Source organism: Mizuhopecten yessoensis, unplaced genomic scaffold (genome assembly GCF_002113885.1).
Source record: "Mizuhopecten yessoensis strain PY_sf001 unplaced genomic scaffold, ASM211388v2 scaffold11179, whole genome shotgun sequence".
Lineage (NCBI taxonomy): Eukaryota > Metazoa > Mollusca > Bivalvia > Pectinida > Pectinidae > Mizuhopecten > Mizuhopecten yessoensis.
Window position 1 is genome coordinate 655856 of NW_018408919.1, and position 13963 is coordinate 669818.

At 34.9% G+C, this 13963-nt stretch overlaps 1 long non-coding RNA gene across 1 annotated transcript in view; it reads left to right on the forward strand.

Annotated features, from left to right (window-relative positions):
• The window catches only part of LOC110440317, a 10367-nt gene extending 1011 nt beyond the window's left edge, over positions 1–9356 (forward strand). The window contains exons 2-9 of the long non-coding RNA XR_002461735.1: positions 3116–3158; positions 3347–3410; positions 3661–4121; positions 4611–4737; positions 4970–5045; positions 5285–5386; positions 7261–7319; positions 8973–9356. This is a non-coding gene — a long non-coding RNA (uncharacterized LOC110440317). The remainder of the gene's footprint in view (positions 1–3115; positions 3159–3346; positions 3411–3660; positions 4122–4610; positions 4738–4969; positions 5046–5284; positions 5387–7260; positions 7320–8972) is intronic.
• The last annotated feature ends 4607 nt before the right edge of the window (positions 9357–13963 follow it).

Genomic DNA, 13963 nt, shown 5'->3' on the forward strand with positions numbered 1-13963 from the left:
GGGGGGGGGGGGGGGGGGGGGGGTATATTGAACTGAGGTGCAGAGGCAATGCATTTCAGCCCCCTCATCGCCTAATGCCATTTTATAAATGACCTTGACCCACAACAATGACGCAACCCCTCATTTCCTTTTAGAAACAACCTTAGACACAGTCCCCCTCACATCCGTCTCCTTGTGCACATCATCTTGTGGTCATTTAAAATGGTCACAACCCACAACAATTTTTTGACCCCACCCCTCAGCCTTCTTAAGGGTCAGCTTGAGACACGGGAGCAAAGCCCCCCACTCCCTTCCCACAACATTATTCTTCCCACTCCCTCCTCCCTGATAGCTACATCTCTGCAGATCTTAATGTCATATTGATCCAACTATGGAAATTAAGCACTTTTTGAATATAATTCATGATACTGTTAATCGTATTCTGTGAGCATCACATACTTACTATCATTGATATAAGTTGCTGGGAAAGGGTTAAAATCTGTTCGGTCATTCATCTATGATCTGTTGAAAAAATCCTGTCTGGACAACTTTTACAATTTGTACATGTGTCATGGTAATCATGTGAAGATTTGATATATAATTGACAGGTCCAGTACACTCTGCCGATTGAGCTATATCGCTATAAAGACCATATAGCTATATTTACCTATAAATTATAGCTGTATTGAGCTATACTTTCTCGAATTTTCATTAAATTAAATGAAAGTCGCATAAACAACAAGGTTTATGGTAATGATGACTACAAAAAGCATACATTTAGATGTTTATTTTCATTTTTCGTAAATGTTAAATTTTCGATTTTTCAACATCATTATTTTTTAAAAAGAATGCTTATATTCAATGTCTTTTGTTATCTACCTCATGATAAAATCTTCATTTAAAAGCGGCTTTGTTTTGTTTTCCTTAAAAAAGAAAATCACATGAAAATAGCTCAAAAGGCTATATCAGATTGGTAAATAGAGCTATTATAGGTCTTTACAGCTATATAGTTCAATCGGCAGAGTGTACTGGACCTGATTAAGGCGGTATACTACATCAATTTTTGCAAGAGTTATGGCCCTTTGAAACTTTAGTATGTGTCATAGGGCATCATATGAAGCTTTGCATAAAAGAGCAGGATACTGCATCAAGTGTTATGACTCTTTGTTTAATTTGGCAAATCTTTCTTGTGAGCACAACTATTTCCAGTTTTCAATTGTACACAATTTTGTCACAAGGATCATATGAAGATATGCTTATTATAAATGGAGGTTCATGTGTAAATTCTTACAAGAGTTACGGCCCTTTGAAACATATTTTCCTTTTGTGCACAACTTATCCTATTGTTTTTACCATGTGTTAGGAAAGTTTGTATGTGTCACATGTATCATTTGAAGATTTACAGATAATTAAAGTCAGACCAATTGTGAATTTTTAATAAGAGTTATAATATGGCCTAAATTTAATTTGCAATTGAGTGCAACTAGTCTCGCTGGGAAAAAAAGACTCAAGAGACCAGAGTTGAATATAAATTGATACCATTCAGCAATACTCATAAAGCCATAACATTTGGTAAACATTCCACAGCTCCTCAAACTACAGGTGTAGGATTTTACTTTGCATAAACATGCATTTTCCTTCCAAAGTAATATATTAAATCAGCATGAGGTTGAGGATTTTAAAATCAAGATCTTGCATCAATTTTTACTAAAGTTATATAGCCTTTTGCAATTCTGATTATTTTTCCCCTGGCATAACATTTCTTGTTGTCCAGAGTCTGACGTTTTACAGCTGAAGTTTGGGTCCATTCCCCTATAGAAAATAGTGCATTATTTTCCACAGAATCTCTTTAAAATTTCTCATTTTAACTCATTAATAAACAAATTCTATCTTCTATCTAACATCTAAAATGAAATCCTTTTTCATAAATAAGGATACTAGATCTTAAGGATGATACTTTGTTATTGAGAAAGATTAAATTTTCAGTATAATTTGGGAAACATGTTGATAATTTGGATAACTGCAACGTACACACATTTTTAAGTCACCCGAGACAAAGTCTCAAGTGAGACAATTTACATTTTCGACTTCTTCTCCAAAACCCCTGAACCATTTTCAATTCCCAGGCCAAAGGTCAACAAAAATAATGTCCGGTTTGGTCCCAGGGGCCTGAGGGGCAGGGCCAAAAAGGGTCAAAATCTTCTTCTCAAGACCCAGATATGGTAAAATCAAATACTCTTCATAGATGGGTCTTAATGTGATTTATCAAAATTGTGAGTTTTTTTACCCTTGGGTCTCGCGTTCCCCCTGGGGAGGGGGTAAACTTTACAATAGTTTATATAGGGAAATCACATTTTGCACCAACTTTTGTTTAATATCCATTGGAAGATATTCAATTTAGGTTAGGATTATCAGTATTGGGTAGCAGTTTGATGGTATACACATATCAGCGCTGACTGACCCCCCCGGGGCTGAAGGGTGGGGGGCCAAAAAGGGTTGAATTGACTGAAATTTCTAAAAAATCTTCTTCTCAAGACCCATATATGGTAGACTCAAACGTTAACACTCTTCATAGATGGAAGGGTCTTAAGGTTGTCTACCAAAATTGTGAATTTTATGACCCTTGGGTATCACACTTCCCCCTGGGGAGGGGGTAAACTTTACAGTAGTTTATATAGGGAAATCACATTTTGAACCAACATTTGTTTAATTTCCATTTAATATGGTTTATAATGGCAAATAATACTTTGAATATTGCATGTCAATAACTTGATTGGAATTATAACCCTGAGTTGACAGTTTGATACTTTGAAAATTTTGAGCCAGCCCTACCCCCAAGGGCTGTAGGGTGAGGCCCAAAGGAGTCAGTGTGCTACAATTTCTTCATTTTCCTTGTGTAGAATCAGGGGTCCTAGTTTCAAATACTTTTTAGTCTTAAATCTGTGTGCTTGAATAAGGTGGTTTTATTGTTTTTGTCACTTTGAATAATATTTTTGTTCGTGTTAAAAACAAAATCAACTCTCTGTATAAATATATCAGGTGACCGTTAAGGCCCATGGGCCTCTTGTCTAATTCTAAAGTCACAGGCCCCATTCACCAAAAGATTGAGTTTTTATCTTTTCGTTCTTCTTTACAGCGTCGTCCATGAAAACAGCATGGGAATTCCGTCAGCGGTTCTGGTATGTATATATAAATATACATTTTTCAATATGAAAAATATTTCAATTGAAAAAAATAATGATTGATAATGCCATATTTAAATTTGATTTCATGGTTTGAGTCATTTTCAAGTGTAATTACCAACTGTTAAGATTTTGCTCACATTTCAAGGGAGATAATAATGCATGTATATTATTTTTATTTACAGGATGGACATTAGGTTTCAGCCGACCTGTGACCAATGTCGCAAGCGAACTACCCCAGACCGACAGGTAAATATGTTTGCTATTTATCAACTTACATTGCTGTATTTCATAAAGCTGTATGAATCCTGTCTGCATGGTGATGAACTGAAATTTACACCATTGATATATCTGGGATGTTACAGATGGACTGGGAGGTTTGGGCCCAGTAAGGAAAAACCAGCAAAAGACTACAAAGAAAATTTACAACTTCTTCAATTCCTTCTACCAATTGATGTAAAATTTTACCCAAATTATGCTAATATGATTTTTTTTACAGGACTGTCTTACTGTAAGTGGACAGAACCCTGGTCAGATATATCTAGGAAGGTGGTCTGAGCTCTAGTTGGGTGATTTGGCGTCTGGGGTATCTGAAGCTGGATAGATTTATGACATTTCAGCTGCATTATTCACTCCTTTAACAAAGTTTTTAACCCTGACGAACACCATTATTGAGGTACAAGGACCTTTATGGTTATATGTGGGGATCCGATATCATGTACCCCTCCGTGATAGTCCTGAGGGGAACATGTAATCATACTGAGTCAAGTGCTTCATATTGGCTGTTTCCGAGCTGGGGTTAAATTCTCTTGTGACTGGATGGATGAGTGCAGCTGAACTAGAATAAATCTATTTTTGCAACAGTACCTCTTGCGTCGGAAAGTCTGATTAGGGTAAAGGTCATCTGGTCCAGAAAGTCTGACTGACGGAATAGGATGGCCTGCCAGTCCCCGGAGGAGGGTAAATAATTGCATGAATATAGTTAATTAATAATTGTATGAAAATTCCACTTCACCGATTTGGTTAGACCTTGCATTCTGATATATACATTAAACTTGGTTAGCTCAATTTCCATCAAATTGGCATATGTATATTTTACAAACATTTTCGATATCAATATTAACATATCAATGATGGCTACATGTAAATCTTGATCTTGGTAACATTGAGAAAATACAAACTGTATTAGTTGCACATAATTATCCCCACAAAAAATATTCAATAAAGGTAATATATACTATACAGCTGGTCTTCAAAAGTAGAAATGTACTATGTACTCAGTTTAGTTACTGTCAGCTTAGTAAAGTGTATATATGAAAACTTTCAGATAAATACATCCAAAACTATCAAAATTGATTGAATGTAGACCAGTGCTACCAGACAATTCATTCCATGAAGTACCTGTTCATCGAGCATAACATAATCAAGTATATTGTTGTGTATTTTTAGAGGAGGCGCCGACCACGGCGCAGAGATCGTCGCCCTTCCCGATCTCCCCCGGAGGAGGCGCCGTCCAAGGCGCAGAGATCGACGCCGTCATCCCGATCTCTTTCCATATGCCCCCGGTCCATATGAGGTAATTGACACTCTTGGAATTAATTATGAAAATGAGGAAATAAAATGTTCATTGCAGTTAATTTCTATTCTCTTGAATGTTGACCTTGAATGTAGCTAAAATTTTGAAAAATAATTTCCATCAAAATTGGTCATCATATTCAGTTCAGACCTGAGTATTTAATCCTATCTATATAGTAGTTGCTCTCATAAGAAAAAAAATCTCATGTTTATCTTAATTTTCTTTCATGAAGGACACGGGGGACGTGCCTGGAAGTGGCACCGAGACACTGCCATGTTTCGTGTTGGTTTGACTTTCTTCACACTGAGGTAAATAACAATGTTAAAAAAGGTGAAAATGACAGTGGGAGCTGATTTGGTGCTGTTATATATATTTTTCTGTTTTTGCTCAATTACAGTCTGTTGATGATTTTACGTTCCAATTTTTATCTAACCTAATTTTGACACTTGTGTTACCGTTCTGACAGTAATCTTTTTGTTTCAATAGAGCTTTAAAAGACAGACATTTTATGATTTTAATTATTAATGCAGTTTATTTCTTCTTTTAGCCACAGTGTGGAGGCAGTCAAAAGGGCCGTGCTAAGGGCCCAAGGGTGTGACATAGTGGCAGGTCTATGTCGCCGTAGAGCGGGGAAATTCCGTTAGGCAAGGTAATTAATAAATATCAATTTGAATTAACCTGATTTTAGATGTATGTGTTTTTTACAGATCAATAAAAAATAATAATGCCCTGAAACTATCAAGACCATGAAGTTATCAGAATTAATTTAGCTTTCAGGGCCTGTATTTAGGAAACCATTTTCATGCTCAAATTAGGTTCCTGATATATTGATGAAATATTCAATAAATGGACTTTACTTTTTTGCCATGTCAGATGATTTAAGCAAGTGATAAGACAATTGGTGTAAGCAGAGAATTGACACGACGCATTAGCATGATAACAGTTTCATGAATACAAGACCGGGCCAATATCAGTATTCATGAATCCGTTCTCCAATCTGATTAAAATCATCTGTTACATGGCTCCGCCTGAACATCTGAATGTGCCGCGGTCAAGTGACCTTAAGATGAACCAATCAGAGGCGCGCTGACAAAAGTTCGCCAGTGAATCGGAATATCATGGTTGATAGATAAATAGCGAGGGGTATCAAACAGATTAGTTTTCCAAAACGAATATGGCGGCAGGAACTGACTTTTCTACGACGAAAAGGAAACGTACCCAATGGGTAATAATTGCTTAGGCAACACCGCCACACAGTCCTTCTTCTCTAATAAAGCTTCGAATATCTTTTTCTGTTCGGGTTTCAGACGATCAATTAACTTCATTCTCATCAATGTCCGCCATATTTGTTACAACTCCGAGCGCCCTTTTGAAAGAGGGTCTCTGATTAGTCAAAATTTAATGAGTATTTATAAATATAAAGGTTACCTCAACGTGACCCTGACCGCGGCACATTCAGATGTTCGGGTGTAGTACGAAGTTAACGAAGCCATGTAACATATGATTTTAATCAGATTGTTCGTTCTCAAGCTCAAACTCAGATTCTGTGCTCATGCAAGCCCAATATCTTGTTCAGCTGATAAATTACTTAGCTTCACATTTGTAAGTGATTTAGAGGTACTCTAGGGGGACCATTTTCATTGTTAACTTTTGTCTTTTTCACTTATGTTAAACAAACTCAATACTTGTGCATCTTGAGAGCGCATCTTGGGAAAATGGAGTCTGAGGTGTGTTTGAGGTTTGTTAATTTCACCAGTGTTGTTATGGCCCTTTATTATCTGTATAGAACTTTGTCCACAATTTCTCCTTAGTACCTTAATTGTTACATGTTGGGATGTCTTTTGTTCAGTTTCACTTGATTGTTGATCTTTGCTCATTTTTCTCTTTAAGTCAGTCCTTATCATGGCTCTACTGCCTTAATTTAAAGACATGTCTTGATGCATCACAAGGTCAAAGGTCAATGTCATTAACAACAGAGGGCCAAAAATGGTCTCATTTCAATATGGTTTTGTCCGTCAATATTTGATAGTTTCCTCTACTTGATAGTCTTGAATACTAGCACTACTTGAGAAGGCTGTTTTTTCACCTACCTTAATAGATGTATGTGGTAACCAAGTTAATACTCAAGAAAGCTTGAATGAGGTCTACCGTGGTGTATTGTGCACCTGATTATGGTGCTTTTGTTCCCATCATTTCCTACATCTGTTCAGTTATCTGTCTATCTGCAGTATCTTTCATCTTGCTCTTTCAATAACTGAACATTGTGCTGGTCTAAATAGATACTACAAGGCATTGTTTATCCCCAACCCATCCTCACCACCAAGCCAAAAACACTTGTATCTATTGTGAAACAAGGAACCTGTTGTTATTAAGAGGTATAATTTACTGTATACCTGGAAATATTTGTTACAGTTTAATTTTTGCTTTGCCCTTCACAACGATGGCAAATTTATAAATATCTCTTTGTTTTGAGATATCAATGTGTAAATTGTGTATATATATCATTATTCATTTCTCTTACAGTACGATGTTGGGTGCCACGACTTTGGACTCATCTGAAGCATTAGTGCCTTTTCCTGAAGGTATGAGAATTTCTTTATTGTGCAGAGTTAAGATGAAAAGATCAACTTTTTCATTGAAAGATGGGTTCTCGCTGACAAAAAGCATCATGGTTTTATTTCCACTATCAAATAAACTCTGAAATTTCAATGCCAAATCAATTTACAATCCCATCTGGTCATAAACATCCTATTGCCACCATTGTCTATTAATTGTGTTAATTAAATTCATTAACATAAGAACCTTCTTAGTTCCCTGGGGTTGATTGAACTTAAATTTGGTACCAATATAGTTCGGACAAGTTCGCATTTCAGAAGTTCACGTCCATTTTGGGTAGAGTCATGCCCCTTTTGCTGCCAAATAAGGGCATTGGGTAGTAAATGCAAGAACTTTTTTATTTTTTAATCAATTCTTTTCAAATTTTGTACAGTAATGCTAGAAGCAATAATGTTCAACATATATGATGAGTTTTTCTGTCAAGTTTTAATGTTTTGGCATATCTGTTTATGCGATAACTCCAGTCAAAACACTTTTCTTACTAAAAGTACTGAGCAGGCGACACATCCACTCCCGTGGAATTCTAGTGTATATAGCATATATATATTCATATATATACATATACATATATACATATACATGTGTATATAAATTCTTGTATATATAGCAGCGAGAACCCGTATTTATTGGTGAACTGGAAAATATATAAGAAAGAAGGAAATATATAATGACAAAAATAAATTGTATGTTTCAGGTACCCCGACTTACCCTAGTTTTTACCTTCAATGACCATAGCTGTTGATAGGATGTTAAACAATACTAAACCAAACCAATCGACACAAACAATTTATCTCGCATAAATGCACTCCATCCAGATTTAATTGGGATAAATTGATGGATAATTAAACAAGGCAACTATATATATAAACCCTCTCTACTTCACAGGCTGGTATCCAAACCATTTAAAGCCCATATTATTATTTAAAAGACATAAACAAATTTTTGGTGATTTTTGTAATTTCTTACCAAATTAGCCCACCTAAAAAAGAAAAAACCTGACTAACCCTATTTTTTCAGTAATGTAGCCTGAAATAAACAATTTTTTTCCTGAAAAGTGTAATTACTACATACTGTAAATAGGACTCGGTGAATTACAATTAACAAAATGCTTTGACCTTGTTAAAAATCTCATAAATAACTCCTCAAAACGTAATCGCTGCTTTAATAGTTTCCTTAAGACATCGGAGAGAATTTGTAAAGTTGAAGGTCAAGGTCACTTGATGCACAGTTGAAACATCTGTTGATCAGCAAATTTACAAAAGTTATGAAGACTGACTGCAAATTAAAAAAAAGGTTAATGTTTCAAGGTCTAATGTTTTATGCATCAGAGGTCAAATGTCAAGGTCACTTACATATTTCTTTTATCAATTTCCCATTGTTGAAAGGGAGCGGTATGATTTTTTTGCTAGCTATTACATAGCAGTACATGTACATCAGATGAGACTGAGGTCAATCAACTTTAAAAACAATCAACCAAAGTGCTGTTATATTTGTTATAAATGTACATCAACATATGTTTTTTTGACTCCATAACCAAAAGCAACGCTAAAAAAGAACAATTTCATAAGATCAGGTTGTTGATGGGGAAAAGTTATGTGATTGAGGTTTTTTTTTTGTAGGAGATTGTCTAACGTCTCGGACAGTCACCTGGTCAGGGTTTTCAAATGCGTGGAGTCTAACTCTAGATGGATGACTTAGCAATGGAAATATTTGGAACTCAGTTGGTTTTGTCATTTCTCAACTTCGAACTGTCCCTTCTTTGACAATGCATTTAATTCCAAATACAGACATGAATCTGACACGAGTATGGCTTTACAGCATCATGATTGGGAAGTCAGGCCTGTGCGGTCGGGCTTGATGGACCAATGGACCGCCATGTGTGTTGTACTGCTCTGTAAATCTTGTGCTGGAGGATTGTTTGTGTCTGGACTTCTATACATTGTGAAAGAATGGACAAAACTAGTTGGGCCATGACTAAATCTTCTTGAGGCTTCATCTATCTTCTTTGCTNGGAAATATTTGGAACTCAGTTGGTTTAGTCATTTCTCAACTTCGAACTGTCCCTTCTTTGACAATGCATTTAATTCCAAATACAGACATGAATCTGACACGAGTATGGCTTTACAGCATCATGATTGGGAAGTCAGGCCTGTGCGGTCGGGCTTGATGGACCAATGGACCGCCATGTGTGTTGTACTGCTCTGTAAATCTTGTGCTGGAGGATTGTTTGTGTCTGGACTTCTATACATTGTGAAAGAATGGACAAAACTAGTTGGGCCATGACTAAATCTTCTTGAGGCTTCATCTATCTTCTTTGCTGGGAAGTCTGTCTATTGTCAAGATGACATAAATTTGAAGAATCCTGACCTCAGGACGGAAAGATTGCCCCATAAAAAAACAAGGTAAGTGTAGCTTGACACTAAAATAAAACAGCTGGATTTACTTTCCTTTGCAATGAAAGGAAGTTTAACAAAGTTATATTGGAATCGGGATAACTGTCAATCAGTCTGTAGACACAACATAAAACTAAGGGACATGAGTAAACCATAAAGTATAGAGTTACTTCCCTTGTTTATAGATCAAGTTATGACCTTTTAATGTTATATACATTGTTAGCACTTCTCCCAAATGACTGCACATATTTAATGATACTTGATACTAACTATCTTACATTGAGAGGATATGAATTAAATGTTAAAATGGAGTCAAATGTGTAATTTAGTTTAGTTATGAAGTTTGGTATGCATGTACCTATAATAGTTATACTTGAGTTCGAATTGAAGCAAAATTTGTGCATAATTAATGAGCATACTGTGCTCTGATTGGTCAATTGCCAAATAGAAGTTTTCACACAATAACTTGCTTGAATATTGTTGTATTTCGATGAAAATTAGTATTCTTGTACATTATATAGAAAAACAGGGGCAAAATCCAAGCATAATCAGGGCCCCAAATCGGAGATGCAGGTGTCCTACAGTAATCATCTGTCCGCCCACACTTTCATTTCTGAACATTATATCAGAATTCAAAAGAATGAATGTATGAAATTTGACATGGCGATACACAGAAGGATAGATGTGCAATAGGGATTTAAAGAAGAATCCAGAAATGATATACTTTACATTATTGCAAATGTGATGTCTCATGGAAAAATTTAAGAAGTCAAAGGGTATGCTTATAAAATTTGAATAATATTATAATAGTAATCAAAATANGAACTGAATCAAAGTACTGAAAGCTACCAAACTGAAGACTGTGAAAGGGAATTTTCTGTGCAGTATCGCACCTGACTGCCTTTAGGAACAATTGACAAAACAGAAAAAAAGTGATGTTGATAAAAACTGAAGGATATGATAGGGCTTCATTTGACTTTGAGGAAGCCCTGCTAGCCTGGAAAAATGTGAAGGAGAGGAGAATCTACGAACTGAATCAAAGTACTGAAAGCTACCAAACTGAAGACTGTGAAAGGGAATTTTCTGTGCAGTATCGCACCTGACTGCCTGTAGGAACAATTGACAAAACAGAAAAAAAGTGATGTTGATAAAAACTGAAGGATATGATAGGGCTTCATTTGACTTTGAGGAAGCCCTGCTAGCCTGGAAAAATGTGAAGGAGAGGAGAATCTACGAACTGAATCAAAGTACTGAAAGCTACCAAACTGAAGACTGTGAAAGGGAATTTTCTGTGCAGTATCGCACCTGACTGCCTGTAGGAACAATTGACAAAACAGAAAAAAAGTGATGTTGATAAAAACTGAAGGATATGATGGGGCTTCATTTGACTTTGAGGAAGCCCTGCTAGCCTGGGAAAATGTGAAGGAGAGGAGAATCTATGAACTGAATCAAAGTACTGAAAGAGGTACATGTTTATGTTCCTACATGTTTATGTTATGTTTTTTTTTTCTCTCTTATATATGTAGCTTGTTCTAGAACTTAGGTTAGGATAAGGCCACTAAGTGTGATAACACTGGCCAGCTGGTCGGAGCAATTAACCCATGTGGTAAGGTTGGGGTAGCCGGCTCGCAGCATCTTTTCATTTGTGTTCATTGTGACTTGTATAATATAATTTTCTTTTCTTGAATTTGTGTCTCTGTTTAACATTTTTGGTTGCACACTTTACCAGGTAAGTAAGTTGTATTATTAAAGTTTTTATCTTAACATTGTCTCCAAGCTCCATCAGGTTCACCAATATTGTGCCTGGAGAAATTGGTTTTAAAATTGCATGATGTTTTCCATGTTTAGTTCATTTTACACACTGTAATAGAACAGTTATAAAATTAACAAGATTAAAGATTTCAAAAATTTGTATCCACTCCAGACACACACTTTGTGTACATATAACAGCAAACATACATACATGCATATAACAACATGCATATATACATATAATAGCATACATACATACATACAGATAACAGCAAACATACATACATGCATGTAACAGCATACATATAATAACATACATATAACAGCAAACATACATACATGTATATAACAGCATACATACATACATACATGCATATAGCAGCATACATGCATAGCAATTAGGCCTATAGGGGGCCCTCAATTTATTGTCGATAGTGGTCATTGTTTACACAAGCGTTGGCCAGTTTGGCGGTTTTAATTTTGTTGCACCCATCACCGCCCCTCTCTGCCTTCATTTTATTTATATATATTGTCCAATGCTTAAAAAATTTCATGTATTTTTGTTTTGTTTTTGTCATGTATTATACTTTTTCTGTTGTTTTGTATGACTATTATTGATGTATGTTTTAGGTATGGTTATGTATTTCTGCCATGTGTTTATTTTCTGACTAAACAATGTAATATACCTCTATGCATAATTTGTATTTGTTCAACCTTTTTTTTATATCCTTTTTTTTCCGTGTGTATGACTTGTTTCAGATATTTTCTTGGCTTTTGATGAGTGAGACAACACTCGCCTGCTGGTCTTGAGCAAAGGATAAACCTACCTCCCTGATTCAGGTTGGGGTAGCCGGCTCGCAGCTTACCTATATAGATCAGAGATGTTTTTTTTTTTTTTTTTTTTTTTTTTTTTTTGTGGGCTGTTCATGTTTCAATTTGCTTTTTGTAGGCATTAAATTCTTGGGGAATTTTGTACCCCCAATTCAGTTTTAGGTCATTATGTTGAGTAGTTTAGATTACTTTAGGAGCAGCCCCCAAGAATGCCAAAAATAATAAATATTAAAATTTGTATAACTGAACAAGTCACTAGTTTCGAACCTTTAATAAATTTTCTTGAACTATAATTACTGTTGTTTTGTTGTGTATAAAACATGCATATATATAGCGGCATACATGCATACCTATAACAGCATTACTACATGCATATAACAACATACATGCATTAACATTAAAGCATACATACATGTAATATCACACATACCTACATACATATAGCAGCATATATGCATACATATGACAGCATACATACATATAATAGCATACATATTACAGCATTCACGCATACATATAACAGCATACCTACACACATATAACAACATGCATGCATATACATTATAGCATACATACATATAAACTTATGTATGTATATATGGTATTATATATGTATGTAGGTATGCAAGCTTCTATATGTACATTTAGCATAATAGCATACATGAGTACGTATACCTTATAATAGCATACATGCATACGTATACCTTATAATAGCATACATGCATATAATAGCACATGCCTACATACATGTATACGCATACATACATATAACAGCATACATGCATACATATAACATATTATAGCATAAATGTATATAACATTCATATACATTATAGCATACATACATATAAAAGCATACATGCATATATACCACAGCATGCATGCATACATATAATACAATACATACATTTAATAGCTTGCAAACCTACATACATAGATTAGCATACATACATACATATTACAACATTCATGCATACATATAACAGCATACCTACATACATATAACAGTATACATATAACAGCACACATGTTAACAAATTATAGCATACATACATATATTAACATTACCTACCTACATATATTAGGCTAGCATACCTACATACATATAACAGCATGCATACATATACATTATAGCATACATACATATAACATTAGCATACATACCTATAACATCATACCTACTTACATATAACAGCATACATACATATGCATTAAAGCATACATATACATTATGTATACATATAACAGCACACATACCTACATTATATTATATTAGCATTCATACATACATATATTGGCATGCCTACATACATATCACAGCATACATGCATACATATAATAATATACAAACAATAACATACATACATATAATAGCATACATACATTTACATATAATAGCAAACATACCTACATACATATACTTACATACATATAACAGCATACATATAACATACATACATATGATAGCATACATATAATAGCAAACACCTACATACATATAACAGCATACCTACATATAACGGCATACATGCATACATATCATTAAATATATACATATTAAAGCATACCTACATAGATATATTAGCATACATACATATAGCAGCAAACCTACATACATCAGTAACTGGCTTAGG